Source organism: Aythya ferina, assembly GCF_964211825.1.
Source record: "Aythya ferina genome assembly, chromosome: 8".
Lineage (NCBI taxonomy): Eukaryota > Metazoa > Chordata > Aves > Anseriformes > Anatidae > Aythya > Aythya ferina.
In genome coordinates, this window is record NC_140304.1 from 14,780,810 (window position 1) to 14,801,730 (window position 20,921).

The following is a 20,921-nucleotide window of genomic DNA, read 5'->3' on the forward strand; positions in this document are numbered from 1 at the left end:
AGGCAGGGGAGGTGCCCTGCTAGACCTGCTTTTCACTAACAGAGAAGGACTGGTGGGAGATGTGAAAGTTGGGGACTGTCTTGGGGAGAGTGACCGTGAAATTGTAGAGTTTTCTATCCTTGGTGATGTCAGAAGGGTAACTAGCAAAACTGCTGTCCTGAACTTCTGGAGGGCAGACTTTGACCTATTCAGGTCACTTGTTGCAGGGGTCCCTTGGGAGTCAATCCTGAAGGACAAAAGGGTCCAGGAAGCCTGGATGCTCCTCAAGAAGGAAATTGTAAAGTCACAGGAGTAGGCTGTTCATGTGTCCTGTAAGGCAAGCTGGAGAGCAAGAAGACTGGCATGGATGAACTGGGAACTTTTATTGAGATTCTGGGAGAAAAAGAGAGTCTATGTCTGCTGGAAGAAGGGACAGGCTACGTGGGGCAACTAGAAGGAAGTTGCCAAGATATGCAGAGAGGAAGTTAGAAAGGCAAAAGCCTGTCTTGAATTCTTGGCCACTGCAGTAAAATAGAACAAGAAGTCCTTTCATAAATATATTAACAGCAGGACAAAAACCAAGGAAAATTTTCATCCTTTACTTGATGCAGCAGAAAATGAGATCACTGAGGATAAGAATAAGGCTGAGGATCTCAATGTCTTCTTTACATCTATCTTTAGTAGTCAGATCAGCTATCTTCAGGGTATTTTACTCCTTGACCTGGATGTCCCCTGTGATTCAGGTGAAGAACCCCTCCCCCCTGTAATACAGGAAGAGAAAGTTAGAGACCTGCTTCTCTATCTGGAACATCACAAATGCATGGGACGAGACGAGGTCCACCCTAGGGTGCTGAGGGAGCTGGAGGAGGTAATTGCCAAGCTGCTTTCCACCATCTATCAGCATTCCTGGTTATCTGAAGAGGTTCCAGAAGATTGGAGGCTTTTCTTTTCTTTTCTTTTCTTTTCTTTTCTTTTCTTTTCTTTTCTTTTCTTTTCTTTTCTTTTCTTTTCTTTTCTTTTCTTTTCTTTTCTTTTCTTTTCTTTTCTTTTCTTTTCTTTTCTTCTCTTCTCTTCTCTTCTCTTCTCTTCTCTTCTCTTCTCTTCTCTTCTCTTCTCTTCTCTTCTCTTCTCTTCTCTTCTCTTCTCTTCTCTTCTCTTCTCTTCTCCTTTCCTTTCCTTTCCTTTCCTTTCCTTTCCTTTCCTTTCCTTTCCTTTCCTTTCCTTTCCTTTCCTTTCCTTTCCTTTCCTTTCCTTTCCTTTCCTTTCCTTTCCTTTCCTTTCCTTTCCTTTCCTTTCCTTTCCTTTCCTTTCCTTTCCTTTCCTTTCCTTTCCTTTCCTTTCCTTTCCTTTCCTTTCCTTTCCTTTCCTTTCCTTTCCTTTCCTTTCCTTTCCTTTCCTTTCCTTTCCTTTCCTTTCCTTTCCTTTCCTTTCCTTTCCTTTCCTTTCCTTTCCTTTCCTTTCCTTTCCTTTCCTTTCCTTTCCTTTCCTTTCCTTTCCTTTCCTTTCCTTTCCTTTCCTTTCTTTTCTTTTCTTTTCTTTTCTTTTCTTTTCTTTTCTTTTCTTTTCTTTTCTTTTCTTTTCTTTTCTTTTCTTTTCTTTTTCTGGCTTTTTGATCATTCACATTCTTAAGAGAAATAGCTCCTATGTGACAAGAATGGCTGCAGCGTGTACTTCACTGTGCACTCTCTCCTCATCACTTAAAAGTGCTACAAATATCAGGATCTGTTGCCTCAATTAAAATTCATATATATATCTTTGTATTCTGTAAGAAATTTTGAAATAAATTAACTTTTCAATATGCATAGTCTTTTAAAACTTGGCAATTAAAAAATTATCTTGCCATTAATCATCATCAGAACATAGACTCATAGAATATCCCAAGTTGGTAGAGACCCACAAGGGTCATAGAATCATAGAATGGCTCAGTTGGAAGAGACCTCAAAGATCATCTAGTTCCAACTCCCACATAAGCAGAGATGCCACTCACAGGATCAGGTTGCTCAGGGACTCATCTAACCTGGCCTTGAACTCCTCTAGGGATGGGGCAACCTCTCTGGGCAACCTGTTCCAGTGCCTCACCACCCTCTGAGTGAAAAATTTCCTCCTAACTTTGAATCTAAATCTCCTCTCTTTCAATTTAAAACCATTCCCCATCGTCCTGTCATTATCTGATTAAGCAGTCACTCACAATTTTTTTTATAAGTCTCCTTTAAGTACTGAAAGGTCACAATGAGGTCTCCCAGGATCCTTCTCTTCAGGCTGAACATCCCCAGCTCTCTCAGCCTCTCTTTATTGAGAGAGCCGTGATCATCTTTGTGCCCTTCTCTGGACCTGTTCTAACACATCCACATCCTTCTTGTGCTGGGGGCTCCAGACCTGGATGCAGTACTCCAGGTGGGGCCTCACAAGGATAGAGTAGAAGGGGACAGTCACCTCCCTCCACCTGTTGGCCACTCCTCTTTTGATTCAGTCCATGACACAGTTCGTCTTCTGGGCTGCAAGCACGTACTGCTTGCTCATGTCGAGCTTTACCCAAGTCCACCAGAACCCCCAAGTCCTTTTCTGCAGGGCTGCTCTCGATGAGTTCTTCACCCAGTCTGTATTCATGTCTAGGGCTTTGCTGGCCCATTTGAAGAACCTTGCACTTGAACTTCTTGAACTTCATTAGGTTCATGTGGGCCCACTTCTCAAGCTTGTCCACGTCCCTTTTGATGGTATTACTTCCTTCTATTGTATCAACCACACCACTCAGCTTGGTGTCATCTGCAAACTTGCTGAGGGTGCACTCGATCCCACTGTGTCATTGATAAAGGTATGAAACAGTACCGGTCCCAAGACAGACTCCTGAGGTACACCGCTCAGGAGTCACCAGCCTCCATTTGGACATAGAGCCATTAACCACCACTCTCTAGGTGTGATCTTCAAGCCAGCTCCTTATCCGCTGAATGGTCCACCCATCAAATCCATCTCCCTCCTTGTCAAATGCCTTGCAGAAGTACAGGTAGATGACATTTGGTTGGTCTTCCTTTGTCAACTGATGCAGTCACTCCATCGTAGAAATCCACCAGATTGGTCAGGCAGGATTTACCCTTGGTGAAGCCATGCTGGCTGTTTCAGATCGCCTCTTGGTCTAGCATGTGCCTTGACACTGCTTCCAGGAGGAAAAAAACTACTTGAGGTGAAACTCCACCAGCACAGAACAGTCAATTCTCTCAACTGGCATGCAGTGCTATGTCAATATGGTGTAGACTTTGTTCACTATAGATCCTAAAACCCTCCTCCTTTCTGTAAAACTGGGATATTTCTAATAGGTTCCAGAATCAGGGTGATTATCTTAGACTTGTCCATTTTTTTGTGTTTGCTTTTAATTTTCCCAGTGTTAGGAAACTTCTTTTTGAAAGCTAGGTAGAAATCCTAAAAGATTCTTTAACTGACCTTAGAAGAAACCACAGGCATTGTGCCCTTGAAACACTGTGTATATTAGTTCAGACATTTTAGGATAAACTTGCCTTAATTTTGGAAAAAAGTGGGGACAATAACTGATGATTTTTTTAATGTAAGTTGAAAGCTTACCATCTGTATAGATTGCTTCATCAGTGTATTTTCTTCAGAAAGCACTACTGGTTTATGTAATTCCTGGAGCGATGGCTAAGATACAGTATAAATATAAATGAGAAAGCTGGCAAATATATCCAAGAGGTGAGCAAGGTACTGTGAAATGGATAGCTAAGCTGATGACTGTGTTGTCCGTAATGTTTCTCTACAAAACTTCAGTTAAATTAGCCCTAAGTAGAGACCAATGTAGCAAATCCCAAGACAGCAGGCAGGCTTTCAGTTTCATCAATTTAGCCCTCAATACATTGCAAAACAGTTGAGTAGCATTTTCTTTCTTGCTGAGTTGAGTCCACAGTTGATGAATCTTGCTACTGGTATGGGGTTGTTCAACATTAAGTGATTATTTTATTTTATTTTATTTTATTTTATTTTATTTTATTTTATTTTATTTTATTTTATTTTATTGTTTCTTCATCTAATCATCTGCTGCATATTCAGGCTGCTTATCCATATTATCCACATTAGGGTATAATGTCAACAGAATTGGAGAGGAAACATTTTACTTGTGGACTATGACATAAGCAAAAGTTTGTAAAAGCCAGAATCTTCAACTATAAATGTGAGAAGTAGAGGAACATGTTTCCATCCATGAATATTTAAAAGGAAGTTTATACAGGATATCTACATCTGTGCTTCTAAGTGTTGTTGCAAGTTGGGGTTGGATTAACTTCAAAGATGAGAAGAGACCCTATGTTTATGAAAGGCAAAATTTCTCTGTACTGAATAGAGGTTAGTGTCCTAATACAGAGGAGTGAAGCATTATAAAGGAGTTTCCTACAGGAGGCACCTGTGAATCTTGGCAAATAATGATTCCAGAGCCTGTTTTTTTTTTTTTTTTTTTTTTTTTTTTTTTTTTTTTAATAGCCGACAGTAATTGGTTGTAGACAAATCCAGATGAATAGAGCCATGCAGTTCTGAAATCAATGACATTGCAGGTCTCACAGCCTATGTGATCATACATCTCACCAAATTTTGTAAATATATTTTACAAACATTTTTTAAAAATCTATTTCATCTCTGAACATGCAAGAGCATTCATTAAATTCTTTCTAACCTTGGAGTGGGTGCAGAATTGAAATGAAACTTTCTCTGTGTGTGAAATTCTCATAATTTTGATATTGTTCTGTTTATATGTCTATCCTTAATGGTAAATATAAATTGTAATTTTTGCATGTTGTAATCCCTATTCATTTATATCAAAAATACAACTCTGCACACAAAATCGTATTCACACAAATACAGATACAGAAATTTAATAAATAAAATTAAAGAGAATATTTCTAGGACTCTACTGAAATTCTGTAACTTTCTATCATAATTACCAAGTTGAAATTTCTTATGCACACAAGTTAAAATGCATAAAACCTGGTATCTTAAAAAAAACACAACTGGTTTCTTAAATCTACCCCCAGCAATTTTATAAGACTACCTTGAATTCCAGATGCTTATTTAACATTCCTAGGACTTTTGTATTAAGAGGGTATATCACAGATCAATCCCTCCAAGTGGCACTTTGCATACTTTAAAAAAAAAAAAGCCTTATTTTACATTTTCCTGATTGTGATCTGAGGCATTGCCTTCACAAGTAGAAAACTGGAGTATTCAACAGGCAGATAAAAAGTGTAATTAGTTACCGTAATGTCCTTTCTTCATGAGATTTTTGTATATTTCTTGTAGACCTAAACTCAGTTGCTTGATCATAATTCAAATCCATCGTCGTTGTTACCAGCACCAGAAAAGTGAACGATTCCTCTGCAGTCTTATGTCTGTAAGCTCCCATAGATATTACTGACATTTGTATATATTTATTGGCAACATCAGTCTAATCTGGCATGGATTTATTCTTTTGAAGCTCAGGTAATCTAATCCCTTTTCCCTGTAATGATGTAGGTTAACCATTTACTGTTATTTGTGCTCAGTGTCCTGATGGAAAATTAAAGATGCTGAATCATTTCAGATAATCTGCAAACAAAAAGAATAGTTGAACTTATTTTTAATGTAGTTAACACTTTGTGTTTGAGTGTGGAAGCTGGTCTACTGGTGAGGTTTCATTTGCATGCCTGGATTTCTAGGCTGTTCTGAATATGTTGTTGACATCAGAAGGTGCCGAATTAACATTTCCACTGGAGCAAAGGAAAAGATTGAGTGCTTAATTTCTTGAGAAGATAGCTTTCAAAATGCAGTTAAGGTGTGCAACTGCTGGTATTAAGGCACCTGAATGGCAGTAACACTTTGCATACTGTTAAGCTATGAAGTAAAACTGAGTATGATTAATGGGATAGCTTTGCACATAACAGCACAGCTGGGGATTATGTTATTGTATATTCATCTTCCAAACTCTCATAAAAGTAGATTATTGTAGTACAGCACTTTTGAATATCTAAAAAATTATCGGAATCTTAACAGTTCCCATGTTCTAACAAAAAGAAATATTCTGCATAGAAACTCAGTGTCTTCCTCAGTCATTCACCTTCAAAGAGGATGAGGAGTATAAAACTCTGTAAGGGTGTTCAGAAGACATCGATGTCCTTATACAAATGCCAGAAGAGATGTAAATATTTGGATCTGCATGGGAGCATAAGAAAATAATATTTTCTTAACTTGTGTGGTCCAGGTAGACTGAGGAGATCTAGGGGGCATGCCTGGGCATAGGGACAGCTGGATGCTGGGAACTGCTGCTCTGAGTCCCAATATCATGGTAGTTACTTTACTTCATGTTAAAGGGTTTAGCTGCAAAGCCATTGAATATATTGTGAAGAAAGTGACTGTGTACTTCTTAAGGATCAAATGCGTTGTCTTTCAGTCTCATGCTTGAGCATGAAGAGATGGCACAGAGTGCCTGAAATACCATATCAACATTTAGGGCATTCATGATAGGACCTATGCACAAGCACCGAAATACCCTGAACAGCAGTAAGAGGTGATAGTATACTGACAACTCTGAATAAGCAGTGTATTTGACTTTAAGTTGTTATCACTCACTAATTGCAGGAAAAGACGTTTACAACCATATAAATTCTGCTGAAACACAAATGGAATTGCTGCCATGTGTCGTGAAATATCACTCACAAAAGATATTCATTTAATGCACTGCTGGCATCAGCTGGAAGATACACACTAATCTCAAGCAATTTTTTGTCATGGTCTACCTCTACTCTCTTGATTTATGGTTTATATCTATTGGCCATGGTAGGTATTCTTCCTTTCAATACTTTCTACTAATCAGACATTTTATAGAATCAATTGTTACTGAATCATGGTGTATTCAAAATAAAAAACATATTTATGATATTAACCATAATATAATAAAATAATATTGTAAAATAATATATTATGCTTTGGAAATAAGGAAGTGGCTGATGATAACAAATTAAACATACCAATTTGTATCAACTTACTGACATGCAGGATATAGCAGCTGATAAAAGCTTCTCCTTTATAAAGACTAAGTTACCCTTTTTTTTTATTTATTTTTTTTATATATATAAGTGAAATCATCCTTAAGTCTTTAGTATTTTTTCAAGTATCTTATTTTTTATGACTGGTTGAGACACAAGAAGAGATTTTTTTTTTTTCTTAATTGCTCAGATTCTCACTCATTCCTTTTTTTCTGTTATTTGTAAGGCAGTATAAGTTTACCTTTGATAGCATATTAACTTTTTTTTCCAGTAACTTCAACTGTATTTGTCTGTTGTCATAAGGATTCAGTTTGATTTCTGTAGCGTCAATTATATAAATCTGCAGAACAATTTACTGGCAATCTGGCAGGTATCAAAAAGACACAGGTCGAAAGAAAATTATCAATTAAACAAGTGAAAAAAAAAATGAAGTTCCTTTATGCAAATAAAATTTCCTTAGCAGAATTTTAGCCTTTTTTCATTAATAGAATAATATGAATTATATGCACATTTCTGAACTGTATATTTTCCGTATGCATAGCTCAGATAATACTTCCCCATACTAGTATTTAATTTGACATAGATATGTTAAACTGTCAGTAAATGAATACAAAAATAAGTATTTCTAAAACAGTAGTTTTCTTTAGTATATTAACTTTCATCAACTATTTATAAGAAAGTATAATATAGTATCTGTATATTTTTAGCTACAAGCAATGACTATGTACTTAAGCTACATACTGAAAATTGTTGTTGGTAGTTTTAGTATATTACTGCAGTATCAATTTTTTGCTACACAAGAACTTACAAAGATGGATCTGGCTAGGTGAAGCTGAAGTCATAATAAGAAATATTTTCACAGGTCAGAAAAAATATAAATAATAAAAGGCAATGCATCTCTTTACCTAACAAACAGGAGTAATGCAAATATACTACACATCATGGAAACATCGTCATGATTAAAAAGGTAAACACATATTAACAAATTCTGCCTAGAGCTAAAAAATGCTCTTGTTCCTTATGCTTTGTAAAATACATTTAAATAAAAGTTTTTTTTTTTTTTTTTTCCTGTTGCTCAAACCCTGAAACGCTGCTTTAGAGAATGACCTTTAACTGAATGTGAAAACGAAGATGTCCTTAAAGAGTATGCCCACTTTAAAAGGTTCAACTTAGTATACTGACTGTTGCTATGAATGTAACTGTCAGTATTCTTTGAGATACAGTGGCAAATAGATGTGCAAAGTAGTGACAGGTTTCTGAACATTCTGAATGCTGGCTACACTGTACTGAAGAAGTTATTGACATGGAGTATATAGATAATGTTTTCTTCTGGTCATTTTTCCTTTGTCATAAACATATTAAACCAGGAGTTAGTTGGTATTCCTTAATGACTTCAGAGAGACTGGTTTTAGCTTCTGACCAACTTCAGCATTCATAGATCTGTTAAAGGTGTGATTTAAAAATAAATAAATAAATAAATAAAAGAATTTAAAATACAGCATCCATATATCAGACTTTTCTCCTTATGTTTTTGTTTTGTTTGTTTATTTGTTTTTTCTCTCCCAGAAATCTGCCAGAGTGCTTTCAAGCTGAATAAAAACCAAACATTTCAAAAGAAATAGACTGTACTTTTGAGGAGACAGATCACAGAATAACAGAATGATAGGGATTGGAAGGGACCTTGAAAGATCATATAGTCCAATCCCCTGCCAGAGCAGGGACACCTAGATCAGGTCACATAGGAACACGTCCGGGGGGTTTTGAATGTCCCAAGAGAAGGAGACTGCACAACTCCCCTGGGCAGGCTGTTCCAGTGTTCTGTCACCCTCACTGTGAAAAAGTTTCTCATATTTAAGTGGAACCTCCTATGTTCCAGTTTGCACCCATTGCCCCACACCCCTTCTGATTCTCCCCAGGATGCCATTGGCCTTCTTGGCCACAAGGGCACAGTGCTGGCTCATGGTCATGTCAGTCCTTAAACCTAGTCCTCATCAACTGAGGCAAACTCCTGCTTCATCCCAACTTCCTCTGGGGCACCGGGCTCATGGGGACAGCCTCCAGCATTATAGACAGAGACAAAGAAGGCTTCGTCTCTGTCTATAATGTAACTCTGCCTTCTCTGTATCTCCTGTCACCAGGGCACCCACCTCATTCATCAGTGGGCCTACATTGCCTCTAGTATAAATTTTATCTGAAATGTATTTGAAGAAGCCCTTTCTGTTGTCCTTGACCCCTCTTGCAAGGTTTAATTCTAAGGAGGCCTTAGCTTCCCTAGTTGCATCTCTGCATCCTCTGACAACAGTCTTATATTGATCTCAAGTGGCCAGCCCCTCCTTCCATGATCTGTAGACTCTCCTCTTCCACTTGAGTTTGTTCAGCAGTTCCCTGTTTAACCATTCATGTCTCCTGGCTCCCTTTCCTGAGTTCCTACCTGTTGGGATGCTCTGATCTCGAGCTTGGAAAAAGCAGTCCTTGAATGCTAACCAACTATCCTGAACCTCTTTACCTTCTAATACCTTGTCCCATGGGATTTCCCCTAGAAATTGCTTGAAAACACCAAAGTTGGCCCTACTGAAGTCCAGGGTTGTGAGTCTGCTTGGTATTCCGTTCCTGCCATGAGATCCTGAACTCCACCATCTCATGGCTGCAACCAAGGCTGTCCTCAACCTTCCCTGCTTCAACCAGACCCTCCTTGTTAGTGAGGACAAAATCCAGCAGCGCTCCTTTCCTAGTTGGCACATCCACCATTGGAATTAATTCCAAGGATGCTATCAGCTGCCTGCAGAAGGCCTCGTCAACTGCCTCATCCCAATCTGGTAGTCTGTAATAGATACCCCAAAAAGTATCCCCCATGCTAACCTGCCCCTTAATTCTCACCCACAGAGTCTCAACTTGCTCCTTATTAGCCCCTGGAGAATACTCAGCACACTGTAGTTGCTCTCTCACATAAAGAGCAAATCCACCACCTTGCCTTGCTGGCCTGTCTTTCCTGAGAAGGACATAACCATCCATGACCACATTCCAGCCATGTGAGCTATCCCACCATGTCTCTGTAAATGGCACCAGATGAAATTGGGAACAATTTTTTATACCCAGCAAACCTTTTCACAATGTAGATAATGTAGGAGCATAACTTTAGCCACTTTTTTTTCTTTATTTTTTTTTTCTTTTTTTTTTCCCTTAATCAAAACATCAAGATAGGGTTTTTTAAGTGAAAAATGGAACAATTATTTTGCTTATCTATAGTAAGTTCTCTAAAGTAACAAATGAAAAAAATACTACACATGCATACAGATATTGTAGAAAATTGCAAATTTAACAACAGATGGCAGGAAATGGAATTTTCTATCTTATCAGGACAATAAAGCAGAAAAAGTTGAGGAAAATTTGCTACAAAAGAGAAAAAAATCTTGCAAAAGGAAAATAGCACAGATACTATATTTTGCATTTTTAGATTCTATTAAGAACAATCTATTTTTAATTGGAGAGGGCTTCCTTTGCCTGTAAATTTAGTATGCATGCTCATCTAAAAAGTATTTAGAAGTTATTGTCATTGTGAACACAACAGGTGCTGCTCATGCACTAAATTAGATTCACTGCTCAGAGCCTGCACAGCTCTGGTTGTAAAACAGAAGAATCTTGAGTAGCATCTCAAACAACATTTTCACAAATCATTTATATTATAGTGGATCCTAAGTAGGGAAGCTGCATATTTCTAAATAAAAGCTCAAATACTATTGTTTCAAATGCTCTGAAAAAGTACTTTACAGAAGACTGATATATCCAACATTACTCAACTAATACTAAAGTGGTATGAAATTTGAAAACACTGAGATATGAACCATTCGTGATCCTTTTGCAGTGCAAATGAATAAAGAACTAGTTGCAGGAAAAGACAAACAAAAGATAAATCCCAGTGCATGCATTCAATACAGGGAAATCCTAGGTCTAGGGGAACTCCTGTATGTTCTCATTTCTAATCATCAGATGTTTTATTTTATTTTGTTGTTGTTGCAATGTTGATAGTTCATAAGGAAAGAAAATGTGAAAAAAATTGTAACACAGTGGTAGGTCTGAGTTCATTGTGTTGTGGCCTCATGTGATCCTTAGAGGTACTTTTATGTCCTTGGTATGCTTTGAGGGCAGAAAGTCCTATCCATCAATCATTTCTGATTTATATAAATTTCTGATGAAAAAATCCAGCCCCTTCTACCTGACACAAGAACATACTGCTTCCACCCTCCCTTGAGAAAAGGAAGCTCTTTCATTACTAGCTGTAGAACTAGAATAAGGTATTTCTTAGCGCAATGTAAGCAATATAGATATTCCTCAATATTTTCAATGTTTCTCAAAAACAAAAAATCTTATGAACAATATTTTGTTTATTAGGAATGAATAGCCCACTGATTTTAAGAGGAAACCCAGATCATTGTTATGCATAAGCTGGTCATAACTAACTATTTATTGTAAGGTATTGTAACTCTGTATTCCAAATGAATCAAATGTTAAAAAAAAAAAGAAGAATAAAGAAAAAAAAAAGAAAAAAGAAAAAAGAAAACAAAAAATGCTTTCCAATATTAAAAAGGTGGCAATTTTCCAAACAACAGTAAGAGAGCTGATAAAATATCATATTTCTTTTTGATACAACACTGTTAAAGCTAAGCTTTTATAGACAGCTTTTTCTTTTTTTGTTCTGTGTTCTTCACCTTGATTTCATTTTATCTGAAGTTTGGTATTTCTGTTTCTGAATTATAATTCCCTGACTTTAAGTTATGTCGTGCTTTAGCAAAGGGCATGGGGATCAGCTACCCAAGCATACTGACAGGATTCAGTCAGTCTTCTGTTTTTTTGCTTTCTCTTCATGTACTTGAGAATTATACTTGACTGTAGAATTACCTGAAGGGTAAGTACCTTATTAGGGGTGGGTGTGAGAGATTGAGTATTGGCATTACAGTTTTTGCTTTTGAAGTCATCCTAGTGAACTTAAGTTTTATGTGCTTAATGGCATATGCTGAATACAAATTGGCTAACAAAACATAGTCTTTTTTAATCACAGTGCATATTGTAAAAACAAACAAACAAAAAACACAAAATGTAAACCATATTAAAAAGTTCAAAATTGGAAGCATCTATAAAACAGCCTGCTTGACAGCCATGCTCAAACTCAGTAGGAAATTTTAAGTAGAATCTGTAAGAAAAAGAAAAATCAATTAAACTGCAGATCAGCCTGTACCAAAAATAATAACCCTAGGGCAAGTAAGCAAGGCTTTCTTCCAGGGCAATGGCGATGAATAAACATTCCCTCCTCTTTTTCTAATGGTTATCTTTACCCTAATATTGTCTTCATATGGATGTTATGAAATTGTTGCAATCCTCAACCTTTAGGTTATCTTAGAATAGACTGCAGATTATGCCATAGCTCTTTGAAGTTTCAAATTTTCTTATCCATTTCAGTCATCTCAGGGAAATTAAATGGTCTTACAAAACCCACCAACTCCTTTTTTTTTTTTTTTGTGGGGGGGGGGGGGAGCTAATGGTGTAAATATGAAGAGCTTAATAATTAAATTAGATAATAGATAAGCTCTTAATAAATAATTAAGAGCTTAAGTACCTGTATGTGGAGAGGTAGTTCATGTAGCAATTCAGATTTGAAATATTGTGAAAAAGATTTGTAATGGTTTCCATGGAAACTAAAAACACATTGGAGTAGGTAGTATTAAAAGAATTCAGTCCAGTTACATTTAAATAAATAAGGATCATTTGCAATGTACTGTTTGTAAGTATAGGTAGTATCTTTATATACTTTTAAAATTATGTCACTGAGTTTCAGCCTCTAGTCAGACACACAGGTTCTAACAGGGCTAATATTAAACTGGTTGATGTCAGTGGTTGATCATGAGTGCTCTGAATTTAAAGGTAGTCTTTTCATCAATGCCTTCATTTTTTGAATGAGTCCATAGTGAGGTAAGTAGATCAAAAAAGTAATAAGCATTCAGATAATAGTAACGCTTGACAACTGTATTGCAGCAAGCTGCACAGATCATAAAACTCCTGCCAGATATAAAACTAACATTAATTTTATCTAGTTATATTACATACATGTCTTCCTACAAATGTTTGGCTGCATACAGTTAACTTCAAAAAACAACCAAGTAGGCAAAATTTGAGCAGAGTCTATTTTTCTTTAACTTCCTGGTAATGTCAATTCCAGTTGTTACAAGCTTTATGAAAAACACTGGATTCTGTGTAGATTTGGACTTTTCTGTCCTTTTGCCAGCAGAGACTGTAATTATTCATCAAGGTGAGAGTGTTTGTGTTAGAGCCTTGCTTAATTTCCCAGTGACAAATCTGCTTGCCTTTGCTGTCAAACGAACCACAAAATAGTAGCAGCTACAGACAGGTGAAAAGGCATTAATGCATTGAGGGAAAGTGCCATAGTAAGCAGGCTGAAAAAGATCCAACCAAATTTTCTCAGCACCTGTAAATGCCCCTTTAATATGAATGTGAAGTCATTTTATCCACCAAAATGCAAATAAAAAAGACCTGGAAACTCACGTGGACAGATTGTGTATTGAATAAACAGAAGAAAAAAAATAAAAAGGTGATATTTATGCCTCAGGACATTAGGGCTATTTTTGTGGCTATTCCTTGTTATTCAGTGGTATTCACTGTGCACAGTAAGAAATCCTCTGCAGGGCAGAGGGAATACTAAAGCTCCAGATGCACAATTCAGCTAGTTGCTCTGCAGTTATCCACCTCAAGTTCTTGTCATCCCCTCACTATATCTCTAAAACCTTTGTGAGCACATCCGACATCCCAGTTCTTTTTCTTTTCTTCTGTTGTGCCACATAGGTTGGAAATTCTTCTATACAAAGTCTCTTAAGAAAGATTGGCACTTTCTATACTGGTAATGTCTTCATACTTGTTCTGAAGGCACTTTCATTATAAACACAATACAGAGTACAATAATATTTGCAAGGTGCTGAGAATAGACAAAATCCTTTTTGAGATATCTTGGTACAGCTATTATCCTACTAATTACGTATTTAAAAACCGTCATTGTGGAATTCTTTGTTTCATAACCTGATTCACAATCTTAATGTTTAACAATCCTTCTTGATATTAAGTAGTTATAAGTGCAAAGATACTACAGGTGTACGATTTTGTACAGGTTAAGAAAAAATAAATAAAAATCAGCCATTTACTCTGTATATGAGTTTCAAGATTACATCCAAATACGTCAAGCAAAGGATAGCAAGTTGCTCTACATGGCATTTCATTCTGTAATAACTGAGGACAGCACTGCACTTTTCTGCAGCTTGTGCATCAATCTCCCTTCAGGTAACTTTCCAGAAGTAAGAGCACTGCTTGCAGTTCTATATAATTCCATATCAGAAACCACATTTAACAGAACTATTTAACAGTTTTACATAAACATGTAGTACACATGGTTTCTCTGCAGTTCTGTGTCCCTTCTGGGAACAGCATGCTAGTTTCACTAAACAGAAAGAAAAATGATTCTATGAAGCTCTTCTGCATGGGGAGATTTTCTTTCTCCCCTTTGATATTATGATAAGTATAAACACATAATAATGAGGAAAGAGCAATTCATCAGCATGAGATTGAATATCTAGAAACATAAACAGTTTAGGAGAGCTAATATGTTCTTTCTTTGTATCAAAGGTTGTAACTTCAGATTATGATTTATAATTGATAATACATTCTTCTCAGGTGGAGAGTATTAACATAATCCCACATATGTGATTTTCTTGAACAGATAACATGATGATGCAGCAAAGAAAACTGTGGACAAAACAGATTGACCTGACCATAGAATTGTAGAATGGTTTGGGTTGAAAGGGACCTTAAAGGTCATCTAATTCCACCCACCCTGACATGAACAGGGGCACCTTCCACTAGATCAGGTTTCTCAAAGCCCCATCCCAGCCTGGCCTTGAGCATATCCAGGGATGGTGCATCCACAGCTTCTCTGGGCAACCTGTTCCAATGCCTCACTACCCTCATAGTAAAGAATTTCTTCCTTATGTCTAATCCAACATTTTGAGTCTAAAGCCATTACTCCCTGTCCAAACACTACACTCCCTGATAAAGAGTCCTTCTCCTGCTTTCTTGTAGGAAAACAATTTTTTGTAAAACAAATAAAATCATAGAATCATAGAATATATTGATTTGGAAGGGACCCATGAGGATCTTTAATTCCAATTCTTGATTCCATACTGAGAAACCTATGAGATAAACTGTTTATCTAAGAACATTGTCCAATCATTTATTGAACACTGATAGGCTGGGGGCTGTAACCACTGTACTGGGGAGCCGATGACAAGATCAAAAAGAAAACAAGCAAGCAAAGAAATAAAGAAACAAACACACACACAAAAAAAAACCACAACCATCAAAGCTCCATTAGAAAGCTGTAAGATATATCCTAACAACTTTGATTTTTTGGCAGAACTGCAAATTAATGCACAGGAGTTAATGTGGCATGTATAACAAGTATATATTTTGACTTGTTTCTGCCAGAAGAAATTCTGAGGGAACAACAATTCATCCAGTCTTTCTATCAATTTATATGTTGCATTAGATGTAGAGCTTAGTGATGTGGTTTAGTGGGGACTGCTAGCGTTAGGTCAGAGGTTGGACTCGATGATCTTGAGGTCTCTTCCAACCTAGAAATTCTGTGATTTCTGTGTGATTTCTGTGATTTGAGTGTTGGTTCTTTTGTTTTTGTTGTTTGTTTGTTTGTTTGTTCATTTAAGATAGACAAAAAAGATTATGGTGTAATTACTTGGAATTTATTTATAAGCATTATTACTATACTGTCACCTATTTAGTTTTATACAATATCATTACATTACATATCTCTATATATTGTATGTAATATAAAATTTTATATGTCTATATTATGTACTTGCAACATCTGTCCATTTACGTTAATACTTTCCCTATTTATGATCCTCACACCATTGGCATCTTTGTATTAGAATTACACATTGTTAAACAAAATACAGAAACACTTTCTTTAAAACCAGCATGAAACTATTTTTTTAGACAGCCTCTAAATTTTCTTCAGAACCATAAGGGTGCCTTTGTAATTTATTCAAGCATATCGTGACAGAAAAACAAACTTATCTTCTCCTGTAAAGTATATTGTGCCTACATTAAAACTGAGGGCTTGCTCAAAATGTAGTTATTTTATGTTGTTTTCAGTTACTATTAACATGAGAGAAAAAAAAAAGCACATTGAACTCCTTTTTTTATAAAAAAAATATTAATATAATATACATGTATGAGGTATGAATACAGAACTGAGTTTTGTATTCTTTAATTAAAATCATTAATATTTACTGGGAGATTCTTGCTTTGGTGTAATGTGGTGGGTGGCCAAGCTCCACCACAATCACTCTCATTCCCCCTCCTCAAAGAGGAACAGGGAGAAAGTATGACAAAAAAGGCTCAAGGGTGGAGGACAGGGAGACCGCTCAGCAATTATCGTGACAGGCAAAACAGACTCAGCATAGGGAGATGGTAAGATTTATTGCCTATTACTAACAAGTTAGAGAAGTGGGAAAAAAAGGAAAAAAAACCAAAAACGCCTTCAGCCCATCCACCTTCTTCCACCTCCTCCCCCCGAGTGGCACAGGGGAACGGGGGAATGGGGGTTATGGTCAGTCTACAGTGCTTCTTTTCTGCCACTCCTTCTCAGTCACTCTCGTCCCCTGTGGGGTCCCTCCCACGGGACACAGTCCTTGATGAACTGATCCAGTGTGGGCTTCCCACAGGCAGCAGCTCTTCCAGAGCTGCTCCAGATATGGGTCTGTACCACGGGGTCCATCCCTCAGGAGAAAACTGCTCCAACCTGGCTCCCCTATGGGCAGCAGCTCCTGCCAGGTCACCTGCTCCTGCGTGGTCTCCCCTCCGTGGGCTACAGGTCCAGCCCAGAATCTGCTCTGGTGGGCGTCCTCCACAGGCCACAGCCTCCGTTGGTGCAGGTCCACCTGCTCCACTGTGGTCTCCTCCACAGGCTGCAGCGTGGAACCCTGCTCCACCATGGTACTCCATGGGCTGCAGAGCTGCAGGGGGACAGCCTGCTTCACCATGGTCCTCACCACAGGCCACAGGGGACTTCTGCTCCGGCACCCGGAACACCTCTCCCCCTCCTTCTTCACTGATCTTGGCGCCTGCAAGGCTGTTTCTCACTCCTCTCACTCTCCCAGCTGCTGTGTGGCACTTTTTTTTTTTTTTTTTTTTTTTTCTCCGTTTCTTAAATATGCTGTCACAGAGGTGCAAAACAACATCTCTTATTGACTCAGCTCTGGTCAGCAGTGGGGCCCTTACCTTACGTGGGGCAGGTTCTAGATTCTTCTCACAGGAGCCACCCTTATGGCCCCCTGCTACCAAAACTTTGCCACGAATTTACAAAGGGAGGATATATATTGATAAAGGAATCCAGTTGGTTTTAGCAGCCCCTACTGTGTCACTTCTTCCTATAAATTAGGAAGAAGTATGCCTAATTAAAATAGATTCAGATAATTTTGGGAAGCCCTGTTCTCATAATTATGTTACAATTACTTCACTGCTATGTGTAACTTTGGATCAGAAGACACACAAAAATTAGCTATTTTTACACTTACATCTTGCATCTTACAATGGAATATCTTTAATCTCAAAATACCATTTCATTATTTTTTTTTCCTTTTTGTAAGCCAATGTTCCTTCCATTTAATTTATTCATTGCTTTATCTATCTTATGGACAGTTGAACACAGAACAAAGAGCTGTCATTGCTCTACCTACATTAACATGAAGCTGTGGGGGAAAGGCAGCAATGGTACAGGGCTACACTAATCATGCTGATTTCAAGATGTAAGCATTCATCTCTACAGAGGGATATTCTTTTTGTTGTCAAATCAATAGGTCAATTGCATGCTAGTGTATGAGTCTCTGCATTGTGTACAGTTGTTTACGTGGAATTATCATGTTCTTATATTATCATGTTCTTATATTACTTGCCTTTCTATATGTAGTTGGGGGGTCTATCTTCAGTTTGTCTGATTATATACTTCCTTCACTTTCCCTGACATGAAAAGGTTGATTGTGTTGAAATAAGATTCCTAGTTATTTTTATGTGTTAAAGATGCATATCAAATGGACAAATAATTAAAATGTCTAGCTCCTACTTTCATAATTTTTCTTCACAATTGCACTTTAATATACATGTGGAAAAGCCCATGTAAAAGCTTGCAGAATTAATGGATAATCTGTTGCCCAAGATGAGTTTTATACTCATCTAACACTAGAAAAACAAGTACATGTACATAGATATGTATCAGATGAGTGGCTTTAAGAAACAGATATGATGTCATATAATTTGCATTATTGTTATTTTTGTAACTTCCTCCTGTGCACATTAACTCTTTTTTTTTTTTTTTTTTTTTTTTTTTTTTTTTTTTTCCTAGCACCTTAATTCCTAATTTAACATGATTAATTAATTTTACTGGCATTTCCTTTGTCCCTGCTATGGATTGTTATTTAAAAGCTATGGATCATTATTTAGCAAAAGCTTTCAAAGCTTGTCTCCGATTTGAAGCTTTTTAAATAAGTAACTGTTATTACAAAGCAGTTTGATTCTGATTTCACTCAATAGTCATTATGCTTATAACTTTGTCAAAGAAGAGTGGGTATGTTATCTTAAAATGCTATCTATATGACTATTCTTTGTTGGGGGGGGGGAAGTGCTAAAGATTACAAAAATCTTTGCTACAAGAATAAAGGGGGTGCAACATTAGTGTAGTTAAAACTACAGATTTGTGTACTCATAACATGCTAACTGGAAAGATCCTCTGAAAAAATAAGCAGAATATGATCTTTATATCCAGGAAAATCAACAAGCCCTAAATATCTTTAAAAAGTTAAATAACTACATGTACATACTTGCTCAGAGATAAAAGTCTAAGTTGCTCTAGCTGTGTTACCACAACCAACATTTTATTAAGAAGAAAACAAACAAAAAAACATTAAAGATTTATTGTTAAAAGCTTTGTTTCCTAGAGTGAGGATTTCAAGAACTTTGAGATCTTCAAATTGTATGTGGCTTTGTTTAATCAATAAAACAATGTCAGGAGTTTATTCTTAAGGAAACAAACAAACAAACAAACAAACAAACTTTTGTGAGAGTTTAGCTAGCAGCTGCCCCAAGTCGGACTTATCTCAATGAACTAAATCTAAAGAATGACAAATATCTTCTCAATGTCAAATTTTTTTAGTATGAAATATCAAGTAACTTTTTTTTTTTTTTTTTTTTTTTTTTTTTTCACAAGGTGTTAGATGTCTATGTCTTTTAGTACAGGGGTTTAATTCTGCTTTTTTATAATTAAGACGATCTGGAATTTAAATTAAACATTCATTATTGGTTTTAAAATATAGAGTACCACTCATTGCTGTGGCAAGAACTGCAGAAACTGATACAAGAACTGGGGGTTCTGCAAAGATTATTCTTAGATTTGATTAAGAAGGGAGAAGACAGTATTTGACTTCAATAAGTCAATGTAGATTCAGTATAGGTTGTTATTAATCCTAGCAACAGAATCAGTCTCCTTGTTCTTCCAGTCCCTTTCCTGTAGTATAGGTATCGTACACAGGTCTCAAACCAAGCTACCTTTTAGTTCACACATCCTCTTGCTGGAAGCAATTTTAGCATATGGTAATGATATTTCTATATAATTTTCACACATAATTAATATGTTTTCTGTGAACACTAGCATGGGATTTTAGCAAATTTCTAACCAGAAGCTCTTTCTTTCATTTACATGTATATACATTCAGAAAAGTATCATGCTCCTTCTCTACCTCACAATATGCTGTGGGATGAGTATGCAGCTTGTGAAGACCTCAGTTTCACCACAGGCCATGTACCTAGTGCAGATCTTTAGAAGAGCTTTAAAACATCTGGCTCAGGCAGAACCAGCTGTGAAATTATAAGACGTGAACTCAGAACAGCTGCATTGCTCCCATTTATCATCATTTGAAGCTGTTATTGAGAGTATCGTTGACATACCTGTAACATCAGCCATAGTCAAATAATTTCAGGCGTGTTTAATGGAGCAGTGTTTGTAGTACTACTTTAATTTTGTAAGGCTCAACAAACAAAACACATTCAGTCTTCTAATCAATCATTCACTGGCCTTCTGGTGACTGTCAGGATAGTAGTTTTTTGGTGATTCCCAGAAGAAAAGTGCATTCACATAAAGGCCATTATCAAATTTAGTAAAAATTAATGTTCCTGTTAGGAATCACAGCAGAGGAACTAAGTACTTGGATTCTTATTTGTCCTTCCCAAGCAGTGATCCCACAAGATCAAGAGTAGGATGTTTTAAGCTTGTATTTGCTCTTGATGTTCCTGTCTTACAGATTTATACTGGACTCAACCTCCAAAAGAGGGAAAAATAGGTAATGGGTATTTTACTGCATATACACTTTCAGTTAATTTGTTTTACTTAGCATCTGCCTCACTGAGTACTCATCATCTGCTATTGAACCATCTGATGTACAACAGATGTTAAGCACTTAGTGAGGCAGAGGGGGAGGTAAAAGTGTCATATCATGATTAAGTACTTGCCATGACTATTATATAAGGTGACCATACTGCTTTGTTCTTACGTTTAATATTACAGTGTATTGAACAAGAGTAAGCTTAAGTTTTGGATTTCAACTTGCAACTGCTATTCAAAGAAATTAATTTTTCTTTTGAAATGTAAAGTTATTGCATAGCCATATATATATATTTTAAAGACATATTAGAATTAAAAATCAGAAAGCACTTCATAAAGAGGCAATGCAGTGCATCTCTCACAGAATTATTTCATCTACAAAAACACTTAAGATTGCTATTTTTTGCCATGCTTGTGTAAAT

The 20,921-nt window shown here is 36.7% G+C and overlaps 1 protein-coding gene across 5 annotated transcripts in view; it reads left to right on the forward strand.

Moving 5' to 3' along the window:
- BRINP3 (BMP/retinoic acid inducible neural specific 3) overlaps nt 1-20,921 on the forward strand; it is a 208,921-nt gene that overhangs the window by 180,122 nt on the left and 7,878 nt on the right. The window lies entirely within an intron of this gene.